We start from the raw sequence: 16,547 nt of genomic DNA, 5'->3' as shown, positions 1-16,547 counted from the left end.
TAATTAGGACCTAAAACATGCAGGATAGGAGAGGAATTCGGGGCGGGGGGGAGAAAGTCATTGTGACCTTATGGGGCTCCCAAGCTCAGAGCCAAGTGGCAGAAAGAGGCATGGTGAATCAAGATGGCACCGAAACACAGGCAGCAGTGCTAGGCTGGATTAACAACAAGGGGGACCAAGAGAAACCAGGCAGAGAGAGAAACCTCACCCTCTTCTCAAAGGAGAGGACAAGGGCAAGAATCAAGGTCATGAGAAAGGTCAAGGGTGGGATCACCAAGGGTGAAAGAAGGGAAAAAGGAAAGTAGGAAGCTGGGGTCATGGAAGAGAACATTCAAGAATTGGCCCTTAGGATGAAGGCAATGCTTGCCTCCCAGGAAGCTCCAACCAACCTCTACTGAAGAGTGATGTGAGGGGTGAGGCAAGATGGCACTCATGAGTGATGGGGGCAGAATGAACAATCAATGACTTATGAGGCCAGAGCATCATCAGGGTGGAGTTAAATGTCCCCCAGGAGGATGGCAGGAGGTGGATGAAGGCAGAACGATGAGGCAGTAGCTGACCACTAAGGAGAGAGGCAGTGCTGTCAAAATACTGGAAGATTTTACAGTGATCATATAATTTATTTCCAAACCTGCTGCTGCTGCTGCTGCTAAGTCGCTTCAGTCGTGTCCGACTCTTTGCGACCCTATAGACGGCAGCCCACCAGGCTCTGCTGTCCCTAGGATTCTCCAGGCAAGAATACTGGAGTGGGTTGCCATTTCCTTCTCCAGTGCATGAAAGGGAAAAGTAAAAGTGAAGTCGCTCAGTCGTGTTCAACTCGTAGCGACCCCATGGACTGTAGCCTACACCAGGCTCCTCCATCCACGGGATTTTCCAGGCAAGAGTACTGGAGTGGGATGCCATTGTCTTCTCCGATTTCCAAACCTAGGACACTATTAATAATTATACCACAGGTATAACCCAAGACAATGGCTACCCTAGTGAATTTTGAGATTGCAATAAGGATGAGGAAAGGGCAGTGTATGCAGGTAAAGGGATGGTCTTTAAATGAGGTGGAAGTTTGCAGTGGGAAAGAGTAAAAGATCTGCATGTATTACAGATGAAAGTTTCCAGAACAATGATGACTAGAAATAAGATCTATTCACATGCAAGCAGAGGAAAGTAGACCTTGACCCTTTTCAAGAATCAAAGAGCACGGAAAGAATTATATTTCTGACATAGGATGTTCACTCTTCTATGATTTAAGTCCTCAAAATGGTTTTTGTATGCCTCATCACCAGGCAGATGTTAGAGTAAAATATATTTTTCCTTGTAAAATACAAATGATATTTCCTTCTAAGGAATGAATAAACAGCCTCAGGTGTGCTGTACTCCAACCTATGTTCTGCACTGTATCTATCTCATGAGCCAAGGTATCTCAGAGAGAGGAGGAAGACAGTGAATTGGGGCCATCAGATACTTCAGTGGTCCTCCAGTGATAAAGACTCTGGGTCTCAGTTCCTTGATACACAGGAGAAGATGTCAAAAGTGTAAAGAGCAACACAACTGCTGAACTGCTGCTGGTGGTTGTCGTCATTATTGTGATTCTAGGGGGGTGGTCCCAGAGACCTTGAGGGATCATGAGCCCTGGAAAGCGTCTTGATTAAGTATACAGACATCTGTCACGTGACTCAGCATCATCTTCCGGTGAAACTCCCCGGCAGCGGCTCACACACTTGGAGGGAGGTTAAGGCCCCAGAGTGTGTCTGAGGAGGGAGACTGGCCTGGCCCTCCATGTCAGGCTTTAGTCTGCTCCACCCTGCCAGAGGGGCCCTGGGGAACAGGGAAGCACTCCACCACTGCACACAGCTCTTACGCTGGGGACCAGCTTAGAGAGGATTTCTGACATCCAAGTTGGCGGCAGGAGTCACCAGTGAGCCCTTCTGTGTCTGCCTCTGGTGTAAGAACTTCAAATGTTTAAAAAAGACCAACTTGCCACCTGGCTTGTAAAACCTGTCTGCAACCTCATGTGGGGCTCCATTTAGTCCAGAGCGCAAAGCAATCTCTTAGAGCAGTATTTCTTTAAGCTGGCTACACATTTAGAATCACTTGGGGCTATAACCCACACCAATTAAACTATAAATCCTGGGGGTGGGGGCTGAGACTGAGAAATCAGTGCCTTTTAAAGGTCCCTAGGTCCTTCCAATGTGCAATCTGAGAATCAATGATTTAGACTAAGGCTTCTCAGATGTGTATACTGTCCTTGTGTGGATCGTGTGAAGACAATTCAGATTCAATAAGTCTGGGGCTGGTCAGAGATTCAGCATTTTAACAGGTTCCCAAGTGATGTCAATGCTACTGGATGATACTTTGAGTAACAAAGTTCTCAAAAATGGGAAGCTCTGTAAAAACAAAGAATCTTATTTTTATACTCTATATCCACCAAACACCTAGCATAGTGCCTGGCAAATACTGATGATGAGTACATGTCAGCTGAATGGACGAACTGATGGATGGCCCAATCTCCTCTTAGACTACTATTCCACTTCTCGCAATTTTCAAACATCCAAAGTGAAGTCAAGTTGAACAAGGAAGAGGAAGGTCTAGATCAGCTACACAAGAAAGCTTCATTTATATGATCAGGCTTACCTGGTGGTCTGTACTGAATTCATTATTTGGTCATAATTGTAACAATTTACAAAGTACCTTTCAAAGAGAGGTCACGTTTTCTAAGACATTGTACATGGCCTATGTGAGTTTGGACAGAAGTGTATAGTTCAGACATAGTTTGCTCTTATGTCACCCCAGCAAACTTCAAAATGATGGTTTCACCAGCTGGTCCTCTTGAAAAAGAAAAGTGCTCGCCTTGTGGTCAGCTGTCCCTACACTCCCTAGTACTGATTTCCCAGAAATTATCCAGCATGGCTGTTTTTCATGACCTTCTCTGATGACTGAAATATCATTAGAGGAGAAAGTGAGTGTTGTGTGATTTCAGTGTGGCTGTCAAGTGAGCCTCTGAGTGCCTCGAGGGGGTCTCACACTCTCAGCACCCCACCAGCAGTATGAAAAGTGCTGTTTAATATTGACTAATGAACGCCTTCTGCATGGCGCTTTAGGGGGGCTGTTGAGAGGACGCTGCATGGAAGCCGAAGCCCAGGAGCACTTCGTTCTGCCTCAGCTTGTTAACACCTTCTCAAGAGATGCAATTATTCTGCACGGCTGGGATTTCTGCTCAGTATTTTCAACATCCCCTAAGTCAGTTACTCCAGCAGGCTGATCAACATCACAGTCTATGAGGTAACAGGAAAAAAGAGAACCATGGTCTATCTCAGTGTCAGAAGAAATGCCCAGCCGAGGATAGTTAATGAGGGAAGTCAAGGAGACCATTCCAGGGACAAGCTCACTAAAGAAGATGTCACATTTCAAATGTTCACATCCTGGGATGGGTGAGGCTTAGGCAGTCATTCACTGTTTTATGATACTGGGAAGTAGTGACCTCAAAGAGATTGTTTACTTCGAAAAGAAAAAATCCTGACTTCTTATTGGGCAACAACTTACAGGCTTTGCTATACTTATAACCTTTTCATTTTACATATTGTATGACTGGTAACAAAAAATTGGATGAGTAACACACAAACAGCATTAATCAAGCTTCCTTTTAGTCATGTCAATATTAATTAAAGTATGTCCTGATGCCTGAAAATTGTATTCAGAAATAACTGCATGCCCTTTATAAGCTATCCATACCATACTTCACATTTTTGTGCTTCTTCTTACATCTGGTGATTTGTGACTTTATAATCTCAACAACCATGCACTGCACACTACATTGTCAGAGGACTGGATTTTGTTGTCTTCCCTGCAAGAGTGTGGAGTTTCATTATGGTGGGCATGTTATTTGCAAATCAGCTCAACCTGTCAAGGCTTAGTTTTAGGCTTCATTCAGGGTGGGTTTAGTTTAGCACTGGGCTTCCCAGGTGACTCAGAGGTAAAGAATCCGCCTGCCAAGCAGAAGACACAGGTTTGATCCCTAGGTGGGGAAGATTCCCTGGAGAAGGAAATGGAAACCCACTCCAATATTCTTTCGTTTGTTTTTTTTTAATGTCTTAGTTTATTCAAATAAATGTTGTACATTCTTGGCGTGACCAAAAATAAATGATAGCTCATATTGTGCATAGGTTCTTGGTCATGAACACTCCAGTATTCTTGCTTGCAGAACTCCATGGACAGAGGAGCCTGGTGGGCTACAGTCCATAGGGTGGCAAAAGAGTCTGATATGACTTAGCAACTAAACAACAACAAGGGTAGTGCTATTCCTATGACTGACTTTTTGAGCTGTCAATTGGATGCCAAGTGTGTTCAATGAAGTTTTCCTAGTCTGCTTGGCCAGAACTCCAACAATCTCCGATTACTGATCATCTCTAGGATATCCACTCATCTCACAGCCCACCCACATCTCCCCTCCCATACTTATTTTCTGCTGGGCCTGGTGGACTCTTGCCCTACTGATGCACGCTTAGTATATGGCCAAAGATTCAAGGGACTCCTATGTATAAACTTCCAGAGCTCGCTCTTTGCACAGCTCTGCTGCTGCTAAGCCACTTCAGTTGTGTCCGACTCTGTGCGACCCCATAGATGGCAGCCCACCCGGCTCCGCTGTCCCTGGGATTCTCCAGCCAAGAACACTGGAGTGGGTGGGGGACCTTCTGCAATTCCCTGCCCTGAAAATTTCATCCCCCTCAGCAGTTTTGAGTTACAAACAGTTACAATCTCTGTTTCCTCTATCCGATGAGTCTTCTGCTCTCTGTTTGTGCTCCAGTGCCCTGTGCTGCAACTTAGAAAGTTGTTGTTGTTTAGTTGCTAAGTTGTGTCTGAGTCTTTTCTGACTCCATGGACTGTAGTCCTCCAGGTTCCTCTGTCCATGGAATTTCCCAGGCAAGAATACTGGAGTGGGTTGCCACTTCATCTTCCAGGGGATCTTCCTGACCCAGGGATTGAACCCGTGTCTCTTATGTCTCCTGCATTGGCAGGTGGATTCTTTACTGCTAAGCCACCAGGGAAGCCACAGTTTAGACTCAGCACTATCTTTCTTTCTTTTCCCAGGCAAAAAGCCAGGGGTTACCTGGAACTCTATGCTTCGTTTCTCTGAAAGATCACATCCTTGTGCTGTGCACTGCCCGATGCCTCAAAACAGCTGATTCACGTATTTTGTCCAAGTTTAAAGCTGTCTGTGGTGGGCAGGCATGCATGCTAAGGCTCTTCAGCCATGTCTGACTCTTTGCGTCCCTGTGGACTGTAGACCGCCAGGTTCCTCTGTCCATGGGATTCTCCAGGCAAGAATACTGGAGTAGATTGCCATGCCCTCCTCCAGGGGATCTTCCTGACCCAGGGATCCAACCCACATCTCTTATGTCTCCTGCATTGGTGGGCGGGTTCCTTACCACTAGCGCCACCTGGGAAGCCCAAAGTGGCAGAAGGGTAAATGTAATATACCCTTTACTCCATCATGGCTGCAACCAGAAGTTATATTCTCACTTGAAAATGTTGTTTCTTTAATCAGAGTGAATTCATTTTATTCTAGATAGAATAGAACTTTAAACTCTATCTTTAAAAGTCTGAGCTATTTCAAGGTCTAATTCCCAAAAGAAGTCTACGGAAAGAATTTCTGAAATGAAGACACATATAAGGGTTTTTAATTATCCTGGAGTTTCCTTTGCTCGTCATATATACTCTTCTCTAACAAGGAAGGTAGAATATTCCCTAAGGAAAAGTCGAGTCACTGTTAACCATTTTTATATGGAAAAGCTAAATATATACAGTAAGTTAGTGACACCCAATAGCACATCTATAAAATGCTAATATTTTGATGACATGCTGTTAGAGGCCTGACATTGTTGGAGGCCATCAACTCGGGAGAGGGTGGGGTTCCACCCCCGAAGGCCCTTTGCATCCACGCAGGAGAACTGAGAGGATCACTCCTATAGCCCGCTCAGAGTATAGGGGTGAGGAAATATGACAGAAGTAACACTTGAGTCTAGATTTCACTAAGAAATAAGAGAAAAGTTGAAACCAAATCTCAGTCCCCATAAAGAAAAGAGAGTTTTCACAGACATTATGAGAGGCAGGCAGACAGGAATTACGGGAGACTTTTACGGGAGACAGCCCAGAGCATAAGCCTCAAACACCTCTGGGCTCATAGATGGTTTGCCTCTTAGAAAAAGATGCTTCTGTATGGAGCCCTTCAGAGAACAGCACCCAACAGATGCTACCATACTGGCCCAACTCCAGGGTCATCATTCACAATGGGCATCTCCTGGAACTGTGGGACGTGGCTATATAGTTAATCACAACAAATATACACGAATTGCCAACTGATTTCACTTGCAGCCTATACAATCCTAAGTCTTAAGAAATGCTTATATTTTTGTCCTTTTTTTCCCCCTAGCAGAATGAAAGATTTTGTACCCTCTTAATTCTACTTCAAACATCAGTAATCATGTGAAAAGCAGATGTTTGCAGATAAGGCCTTTCTTGGCTACTTGTACTCTGGCTTTCAGAACGATCAGAGACATAACACATAAGGGCATGTGAACTAGCATACGATCATCAAGGTGCCACTTTTGCATTTTTTTGTCCATTTAAATATAATTAAGCATGTGAAATTATATAACAATATGTTTTCATAGAAACTTCTCATTTTCTACTTGTTAGGTCATTTACATTGAGAGGACCACTCGATGTTAAATTTTAGAAGCTGTTTCTAATGGCGCCTTCAGCTCATCCAAAGCTTATGGCTAATGGCATAATTTACCTCTCAAGGCTGTGCATCCTACAGCGGAGATTTCACTTTCACTTATGTTTAGAGAACTATATTGATTCTGCACACAAATACATGGTTTTCTTCCATTAAAAGGATAGTAGGTATAATAAAAAATCATTTTGCTTCATTACAAAGACACTGGCATTTATTTATAAAACATATTTTATTATGTTTTAAGAGATGTTCTTAGCTCCCGCATCACCTTGAAGAGACACAAAGAAGGCTGTTAGGGTGAGGGGGGAGGAATCTTCATTTTCCAAATAAGCACCAGGAAGGAATAAGAAGTGATGGGTATAGTCATGATCATTATGAAGGTCAAGAATACTATTATACAGAGTGAGGTAAGCCAGAAAGAAAAACACTAATATAGTATACTAACACATATATATGGTATTTAGTTAATCAGTCAAGATAACCCTGTATGCGAGACATCAAAAGAGACACAGATAAATAGAACAGTATTATGGACTCTATGGGAGAGGGCGAGGGTGGGATGATATGGGAGAATGGCATTGAAGCATGTAAATTATCATATGTGAAATGAATCGCCAGTCCAGGTTCGATGCATGATACAGCGCGCTCGGGGCTGGTGCACCAGGATGACCCAGAGGGATGGGATGGGGAGGGAGGTGGGAGGGGGGTTCTGGATGGGGAACACATGTACACCCATGGCGGGTTCATGTCAGTGTATGGCAAAACAAATACAATATTGTAAAGTTAAAAAATAGATAAACTAATTTAAATAAATAAATAAATAAATAAAAGAATACCCAACCGAGCTGCAGCAGCTAATGGTAAATTCTTACCTTCCATCTCCCTTTTTTTAATAAGACAAATGTACATTTATTTTCTTTCTTTTAGAAAAGCTTATTCCTTGGCATAAAAATTTGTTTGGAGTCTTTTCTCTATACACAGCAAATTTAGCTTCTAGGCCTGTGCAGTGAGTGGAAAATATAATTCCCAGGTCCAATCTCAGTCCTCAGGCAACTCAGCCAAGTTCAGACCTGACCAGTGGACTACAGCTACACTTGTCTACCACTTGAAGGAGAAGGGGCACAGGAGTACAGAGGTGGGGTACATGAAACAGCTCTGCTATGGGAGCTTCATGGTCTCTTGTCTTACAAAGAATATTCCCAGGAAGACTCAGAACAAAACCAAGCTCTTTGAAATTCAGGCAATTTATGTATCAAGCAATTATTTACTAAACACTGAGGCTCAGATGACCTTGGAGGAAACATTCTCTCAACAGTACCTTTGCAGACCAAAAGTCTGTAATTTTGCCAAACTCCAATGCATCAGTTTTTTTCCTTTCATGAATTATGCTTTTTGTGTCCTAACAAGTCTCTTCTCTTATGTTTTCATAAAAAACATTTTTATGTCTTATGTTTTCTATGTAGATCTGTGCTTCATTTTGAGTTAATTTTTGCATAATGTGTTAGATTCGGTTAGGGCTCTTTTTTTTTTTTTTTCCCCTATTGATGTTCTATTGTACCAACACCATTTCTTGGAAAGATTATCCTTCCTTTCTTAAATTTTCTTTGTACCTTTGTTAAAAAATTAATTGACTATATATATATATTTTTAATTGACTATATTTTTATGGATCTGTTTCTAGACATTCTATTTCAAGGGCTAGCAAACTACCTTCCATGGGTCAAATGTGGCCTGCTACCTATTTTTGTGCACTTCTGAAGCTAAGAATAGTTTTTACATTTTCAAATGGTTTTTAAAAATTAAAAGAATAGTATTTCAAAGTATATGAGAATTACAGGAAAGTCAAATTTACATGTCCATAAATAAAGTTTTATTGGCACTCAGCCATGCCCATTCATCAACACCTATGACTGCTTTTGTATAGTTGACACAGATATTGTATAGCCCATAAAATCTAAAATATTTACTCTCCGGTCCTTTACAGAAAAAGTTTGCCAAGCCCTGGTCTAGGATATGAGAATCCTTATCCATGCATAATCTCAGGGGTTCTCTGAATGATATTATAAAAAGATACTGTAAGGACAGAAGCTTTAAATAGAACCTCTGAAAGCCCCGAGGAGTGCAGAGAAGGAAAACATTTAATAGCCAGCTACCCTTTCCAACTAAGACGAAAATATAAAAGCTTAAAGTAAAACTATTCTTAAAAGGATGAATTTTACTGCAACATGTAGTTAACTACAAAATGGGAAAATTTTAAGTCTAAAAGGTATTTATTTTTAATGACATTTTCTTAAATATCTCTATGAGTCATAAACTAAGAAAAAACATTTTCAATATGAAAGATGACATGATAATGTCATGAATAATATGGTATTTTTATAAAAATCAATTGGAAAATGACAAAATTTTCTACTTGAGTAAGCATTTTTAAACATGCAAACACTTACCAGATTAGCAGAGATGACAAAGAATGACAACACCAGGGGATGATAAGGATAGGGAAACATTCTCATTGGCTCCTGGGGGGAGACTAACTGGGAGATAACCTTTCAGAACATCACTTAAATGCCTTTAAAAGGCACTGAGACGGGACTTTTCCTGGTGGTTAAGAATCTGCCTTCCAATGCAGGGGATGCGGGTTTCATCCCTGGTCGGGGAACAAAGGTCCCACAAGCCGTGGGGCAACTATGCCTGGGGACCAAAACTCGAGAGCCTGAGCGCCACAACTAGAGACTCTATGCCCCATAACTACTGAGCCCAAGCACTCTAGAGCCTATGCTCCACAACAAGAGAAGCCTGCACGCTGCAACTAGAGAAAAACCATGGCAGCAATGAAGAGCCTGTGCACTGCAACGAAGACCCAGAGCAGCCCAAAGAAAAGGCACTGAGGCAGCAATACAGCAATTTATCATCATGAAATAATAACTGCTAACATTTATCCAGAACTTACTATGAGCCAGAGATTTCAAGTGCTTCGCCTCCTTTAACTCATTTCATCTTCACAACACCAAGAGGTAGCTACTGTTATCATCTCCATTTCACAGATGTGAAAATCAAGGCACAGAGAGACTGAACAGCCCGCCCAAGGTTACACAAGTAGTAGAAAGTGGTAGAAATGCTTACACACATGAGGATCTACAAATAAGGTGATGACTACAGGCCATATGGTGCAGAATAGGGAAAACCCAGAAACAAGCAAATGTAAAAGAGGACTGTGGTCCGCCATACATTGGGATGCTAAGGAACCATTTAACCTTGCTGCCAAAGACAGGCATGATATGTTGGCGACAAATGAGGTTACACAAGAGTGTATATGATATGACCTTATTTTTATTTTGAACCGTAATTGTGTGTGTGTGTGTGTGTGTGTGTGTGTGTGTGTGTGTGTAAAGTCTGGAAGAACATGGCTCAAATATTGAGAGATATCTGAAGGTGATGCGGTCACAGGTGATTTTGACTTGCGTTCCTATTGATCTGTTTTGTTCTCATTTATTCTCTGAGAGTAAATATTACTTATTTAATTTTTAAGTAGAAGAGAGCTTCAGAGAATGAGATGGCTAGTGGCATCACCAATGCAATGGACATGAACTTGGGCAAACTTTGGGAGATGGCGAGGGACAGGGAGGCCTGGAGTGCTGCAGTCCATGGGGTCGCAAAGAGTTGGACACGACTGGGCGACTGAAACACAACAACTTAAAAGTGCATCCCATGCTACTTTCTATCTCAGAAAAGTATATTTTAATAAAATGCAAATGTGAATGTAAAGAGCTTTGAGATACTTTAAGAAGACAGAGGCTATAAAACTATAATAAATCAGTTTCATCCTAAGAAAAGTTAAATAATAGAGGGGCATTTCAGGGAAAGTACAGCCCTTAATTGCAGGAGAGTTCAATATACCAAGAGAGAACTCCCAGTCAATGGGCATTTGTCTTTTCTTCTTCCTACCGTAACTTATCACAACAATAATTATAATTTAATTTTTTATTTCTAAAGCACTTTCAGTCACAACATTTCATTTAATCCTACAACAGTAATACAAATAGAAAGGGTGGAAACAGAAAACAGAAAGACTTTCTCTAATTCCTTAAGACACCTGCAGATTTTTATGTGTGTGTTGGAGGAAAAAAGTATTCCAAGATGCTGGGGCAAGGGTGACTGATGTCCTGTCACTTAAGCACAGCACTCAGGAGAGAGATGATAATTAGACTGAACAAACACAGGGTCCTTTCAGTTTTATATAATTTGAGGAAGCATGCAAAGCTGAGAATCGGCATCAACTGCCAACTCATCTGTCGATGAGAAATTTGCAATCATCGAAATTTCCAGGTGGCATTGTTTTGACTGTCTACTGGCAAACGCAAGTCCTACTTTTACCATCTTTATCTAATTTAAAACTGTGTCTCTGTGATGGTACACAAGCTCAGGAAGAAGAGTTTTGATCAAATGTGTTTCTGGTGCCAGGAATCTTCCCGGCGGTCTAGAGTCCAGGTTACTTTAATTAGCAAGACAAAACAGCAGCAAACTGTATTCCTGGGGCTTTCCAATGGTCTGAGGAAAAGATATATTGTGACTGCTGTACCCAGTCAGGACATACGCAGTCTAACAAGACAGTCTATACCGCGAGAAATACATCCGAGGCCATAAATGACTCATTCGCTGAACACTGACATTTTTCAAATGTGTGTAAACCCAGATGATCCCAGACCTATGCTTAACTTCTTCATTCACTCATAAAACACGTCCTTCTAATGGGTCTGTCAGCGTGTCATCATTTTCAGGGTGACACCTGCTAATTTACTCCTCACCCCTGAAACCACATTTAATCCTACACTTTAGCTCTGCTAAAAGCTTCAGCAGTTGAGAGAGAAAGGGTCAAGGCCAGCAATCTATATAGCTGATAAGCTTTCTTTTTCCAAGCTGAGAACCTTTCCTGAGATTTCCAAAGTCACTTTCCCATGGGGAGAGGAGCAAGGGAGTCTGGACGCATTTTTCTCATGAATAAATGTTTCAACTAATGAATTAATGGGAGGAAGGCAGGAAGGGAAAATAAACATCAAAATAAACAAAGGACATATCGTAACAGAAAGACTTAGGAAGGAGCTCAGGGTGATTTTCTTTTCGTTCTCTCTTTCCCCTTGCCCTCCCTGCTCTCTTCCTCTTTCTCTCTTTTTTCTTGGTGACAGCAAGGAGAAAACTAACCAGGATCCAGAAGAAGAGAGAAACGCAAAATGGGCTGGGCATGGGAAGAAGTGGAAGAAAGAAGTCGGAGAAGAGAGCTTTAGGCACAAAATGAAGCAACACGAGCCCGGTGCTGAGCTCAATGTGTTCTCTGCACTATGATTCCATTTCTGCAGATGTGACAATGGAATCAGCAAGTCCTGAATGATTCTGACCCTAAGAGATCACAGCCATGGATACCAAAATGTCAGAAATGGATGGGGGAATGGTGTCGTAATATTGTTTTCCTAATAAAATAATGATGATGTCATTAATTTAGAAAGAAAATCCCACAGGCACTTGCCCTAGATATACCCAGCAACAACACGTGACTCAATAAGTAGACAAGAGTCATCTCAGGGAGTGACTGAGCCCCACCTACTGCAAGCACCCACAGCCCCACAGGAAACAGCAGTCCCGTCCCGTCAGCCCCCACAGTCAAGGTCAGGAGACGCCTCTGCCCTGGCGTGGCTGCTGGTGACTAGGAGTCTCTTGGGAAAGTCGCTTCCGGGCTCTGGGCTTCTGTTCCTCCTTTGTCACCAGGACAGAACACTCAGGGTGCCATCTAACTCCCAGGACTGCTGTGACCTCAGGCATTTGGGGTTCCTGGTTTGCAACATCTCCAAGAACAGGCGAAATCCCTAAGAACAGGAGAACCCCCTAAGAACAGGCGACATCCCTAGCTGGGATTTTTTCACAGTGATGACCTTAAACTGCTCCTACCTGTAGCTACTCTTCTGGCTTCCTTCTTTCTTGAGAGGCGCATATATCAGTTTTCTCCCCCGAACATCAATGCTGTCCGCCTCTCCTTCCCTCCAACTATACTACACTGTGACTTTAGTCAATAATGGTACCTTTCTTCATATTTACCTTGATATTGTCGAAGAGGCTGTATAACCATGAAGAAACGGGTGTGTCTGTTTGCCTTTAACGGGTCGAAGACACAGCCACTCAGGGGAGCCTTTTGATAAGATATACCCGAAGTTCTTGGTTAACAGAGGAGTCACGTGGGAAGCCCTTCCTCCCTGGTGACTGGGGACCACTGTTCTGGGGCCAGGAGGCTGTTGGCCAAGGGCAGGGACATTGGCCCTCTCCACAGCTGGGCTCGTTCTGCCCCAGGCAGCAGCGGCCAGGGCACACACATCCTTCACAGCGGAGCCCCACCTGTCCCCCCAGCTGCTCTCAGTCCTTCTCCAGGGAGCTTCTCGGGTTGGAAACCAGACCCAGAGGCTTCTGAACCCTTTCAATCATGCTCTGAGCACAAGCCAGGAAGCCAGGGATGGGGGCGGCAGGAACGCAGATGAAGGAGCTATTTTTGAGTGACTGGAAATAAAAGCTAAACACAGGTGTGTTCTGCACCCATGGAAATGTTCCCAAATCCACAAGAATTCTTTATAAATAAACTAAAAAAACACACCACTGGAGTTGCCACATTTCATCCTGGTTTCCAGGGACACACACAAATAGTTCGGGCCGGTGCACATTATTTCAGGAACTGAGGAGAGCTTATAGGCACCCACTAACGGTGTCTGACTCATTTTCTAGCAAGCTCTATGAACTGACAACCTAGGACTGAAAATGAGGGTGATGTTTGCCCTGTGACTCCTGCCACAGCTCAGAAAAGCAGGGCAAAAAGAAATCAGCTTAACTGACTATAAAATGAGACCGCGGCTGGCATTTGGGGTAAATTGAGAAACTCCACAGCAAAAGCCATCAACATTTAGAGAACAGCAATTCCAAACTTTCAACTCAACTCATAATGTAATAAAGAACCATATCAAAATGTAGATTAAACAAATCATGGTGAAACTATTCACTCTGCAATATGAAAAGCAAACAGTCATCTAAATGAACTTGTGGGTGATCCCTCAACTTGGAGCAAGAGGAAGATTTTTAAAGCAGGCTTGACAGACTCAGACTCCGTCCTTCCCATCTTCAGCAGGCAAAGTATTTTTGGCATATTTTCTTTCTGATTCTTGCTGACATCTCACCCGTTGCAAAATTCTTTTTTTTTAAATATAATTTTATTTATTTATTTTTGGCTGTGCTGGGTCTTTGTTGCTGCTCAGGCTTTCTCTAGTTGCAGCGAGCATGCTCAGTCGGTTCAGTCATGTCTGACTCTTTACAACCCCAAGAACTATAGCCCACCAGTTCCTCTGTCCATGGGATTTCCCAGGCAAGAATACTGGAGTGGGTTACCATTCCCTTCTCCAGAGGATCTTCCCAACCCAGGGATCGAACCTGCGTCTCCTGCATTGCAGGCAAATTTTTTTTTTTTAGGTAAGAAGTGGATTTATTTAGAGAGAAACACACTCCACAGACAGGGTGTGGGCCATCTCAAAGGGCAAGTGTGGCCTTGGGTGAAACACTCCACAGAGTGTGGGCTGTTGCAACAACTAAGCCCAGCAACACAACTACTGAGCCTGTGCTCTGAAGCCTGGGGAGCAGCAACTATCGAACCCAGGAGCCACAATTACTGAAGCCCACATGCCCTAGAGCCGAGCTCCACAACAAGAGAAGCCACCGCTATGAGAAACCCGCGCACCGCAACTAGAGAGTAGCACCAACCCTCCATGTGGAAGCCAGGTCCAAGGATCAAGTGGACAGGGAGGACGCCAAGTGCTCATTTTGCAAGTGTAGTCATAATTATCTGTAAGCTGCTTCACAGGTCCAAACTGCTGCTTAACATTCAGCTAGGGAACTGGGGAAAGCAGTCGCAACCCTCAGGACACTGTTGAGAGCAGCCTTCCACCTCCACCTGGTTCCCTGCTCCCTATTGGGTGGATGGGACCAGGAGAGAGTCCCACTCTGACTAAAGAAGCTCTTTAGAAAACTCCACTTTCTTTTATCAGGCAGGATTTCAGTCTGGGAGGAAGGAATGAAATCACCAGGATGAATGCGTTCTCATCGTATAGAATCAAATGACAAGGATGGAATACAAGAAGATGTTGAGGTAGAAATAGATGAGTTCAGACAAGAGACCATCCGCGGCAGTCTTGTCTTTTCCCCAAACCTTAGTAAACGTTATTGTACATCTGGTTTTCAACTAAAAAGAGGGTGTCCCCCTCCAAACAAAAACAGGAAGGTGACCCCCACCCTCCACATTGCAAAGAATGGCAGTTGTTTAAAACTCTGGTCACTTTATCGTCTGGGGGTGTGGGGGGAAACAGCTCCACCCCTTCCCCTGTGGTAATAAAACCAAGTCTCTGTGCCAATTATCAGAGTATCTATCTCCTGCTTCACAGCTGCTTCATGTCTTTGGTTCAGGGTTTGATTTAAAATAGGCAATGCCCTGTGCCCAGGAATGCAGCCTGGAGGAGGCCCACAGGATGAGGGCAAGGGCTGCAAAGAGAACCTCTCTGCCTCCTTGGCTGAAAGGAACAAGAAGGGCAGTGTTTCCTCTCTTCTGGATTCCTCTGGCCACGGTCAACACCTACAGAGGTGAACCAAATTAAGTTTACAGGAGAAGATTTTAGAGGTGAGAAGATGGATGTTCTGGGGCCCTCAGCAAGCAGGAACACTCTGCTGGTCCAGAAAGGCGCCTGAGCCTTGCCCAGCACGCCACTTTCCATGTAGAAGGTGAGAGCGCCAAGCTGTCTCCCTAAATAATCTGACCTTGGGCAAGCTACTTAACCTCTGGGGTCCTGCATTCCTTGGCATCTGGGGCTTGGGCTCTTCAAACACACAGCCTCCACAGCCATTCCTTAAAGGTCACTGTCCTTGATTAGAAGGTTATAAAGGTAAATCCTACCAATCACCTATAGACACATTTGGGGGCGGGGATGGGGGGCAGGGAACACCACGTCCCTCCCCTTTCAGTGATAGCCAGAGACAGAGGGACCCAGGGCCTGCTTCCCACCTGAACCCCCCTGCCCTCTCTCCCCTTTCTCTGCCCCCTCCACCCTGCCCATGCTTTCTAGCCCCGCATAAGTGTAAGCAGCAGTGATGATTCCCCAGTCATGCCCTTAAGCATCCTACAGACAGCTCAGCTTTCCTCATAGTCAACCATGATAAGAACGCTGTATTTCAGAGAAAAGGCCACATATTCTGGGAGTTACTTAAATAATAGATCTTTCAACCACCTTCTTGATGAGTACCACTGCATGAAAGCATAAAGTCCATGGTGCAGGCCCTGTTAAGCTGTGTCACTTCACACAGATGCAGTGATCATAAAATCGTCCCATCTTCTCAGCCTGAGCAAGATGGGCAAGATTCTCTCAGGCATGCTACCTGTCTTTGATCTGGACAGTAAACATTCTTTAAGCCTTTTCTGCCTGTGAGGCACAACCTTGCCTTTCTAGAACCCCTCCTTGGGTCCCTCACGACACAGAGCTTTATAGCCACGGCTGCTGTGGAGGGTGGGCTCACCAGGCAAGCAAGCCGCTCTCCGTCTCCCAGGTTAGCCTTTCTGGGATGGGGCCACGTAAAGCTGCAGCTGGCTGCAAGGCAAATGGAATCTACCTGAGCTTCAAGTTCATTCATTCACTTGGATACATTTGGCCTAGCCTGACTGAGAGGAAAGACACAAGATTCTTCCTTGGGAATTTAGGATCATGAAAATCATTTCAAAGGTTAAAATAAAAGCTCATACTATCCA

General features: G+C 43.7%; 1 protein-coding gene across 12 annotated transcripts in view; it reads right to left on the bottom strand.

Moving 5' to 3' along the window:
• The window catches only part of SH3KBP1 (SH3 domain containing kinase binding protein 1), a 350,398-nt gene that overhangs the window by 70,718 nt on the left and 263,133 nt on the right, over window positions 1-16,547 (bottom strand). The window lies entirely within an intron of this gene.

This window comes from Giraffa tippelskirchi, chromosome X (assembly GCF_054371585.1).
Source record: "Giraffa tippelskirchi isolate mGirTip1 chromosome X, T2T-mGirTip1v1.2.pri, whole genome shotgun sequence".
In the NCBI taxonomy this organism is placed as follows: Eukaryota; Metazoa; Chordata; class Mammalia; order Artiodactyla; family Giraffidae; genus Giraffa; species Giraffa tippelskirchi.
Note: the sequence above shows the minus strand (reverse complement) of the source record. Positions and strands in the feature narration are given on the sequence as shown.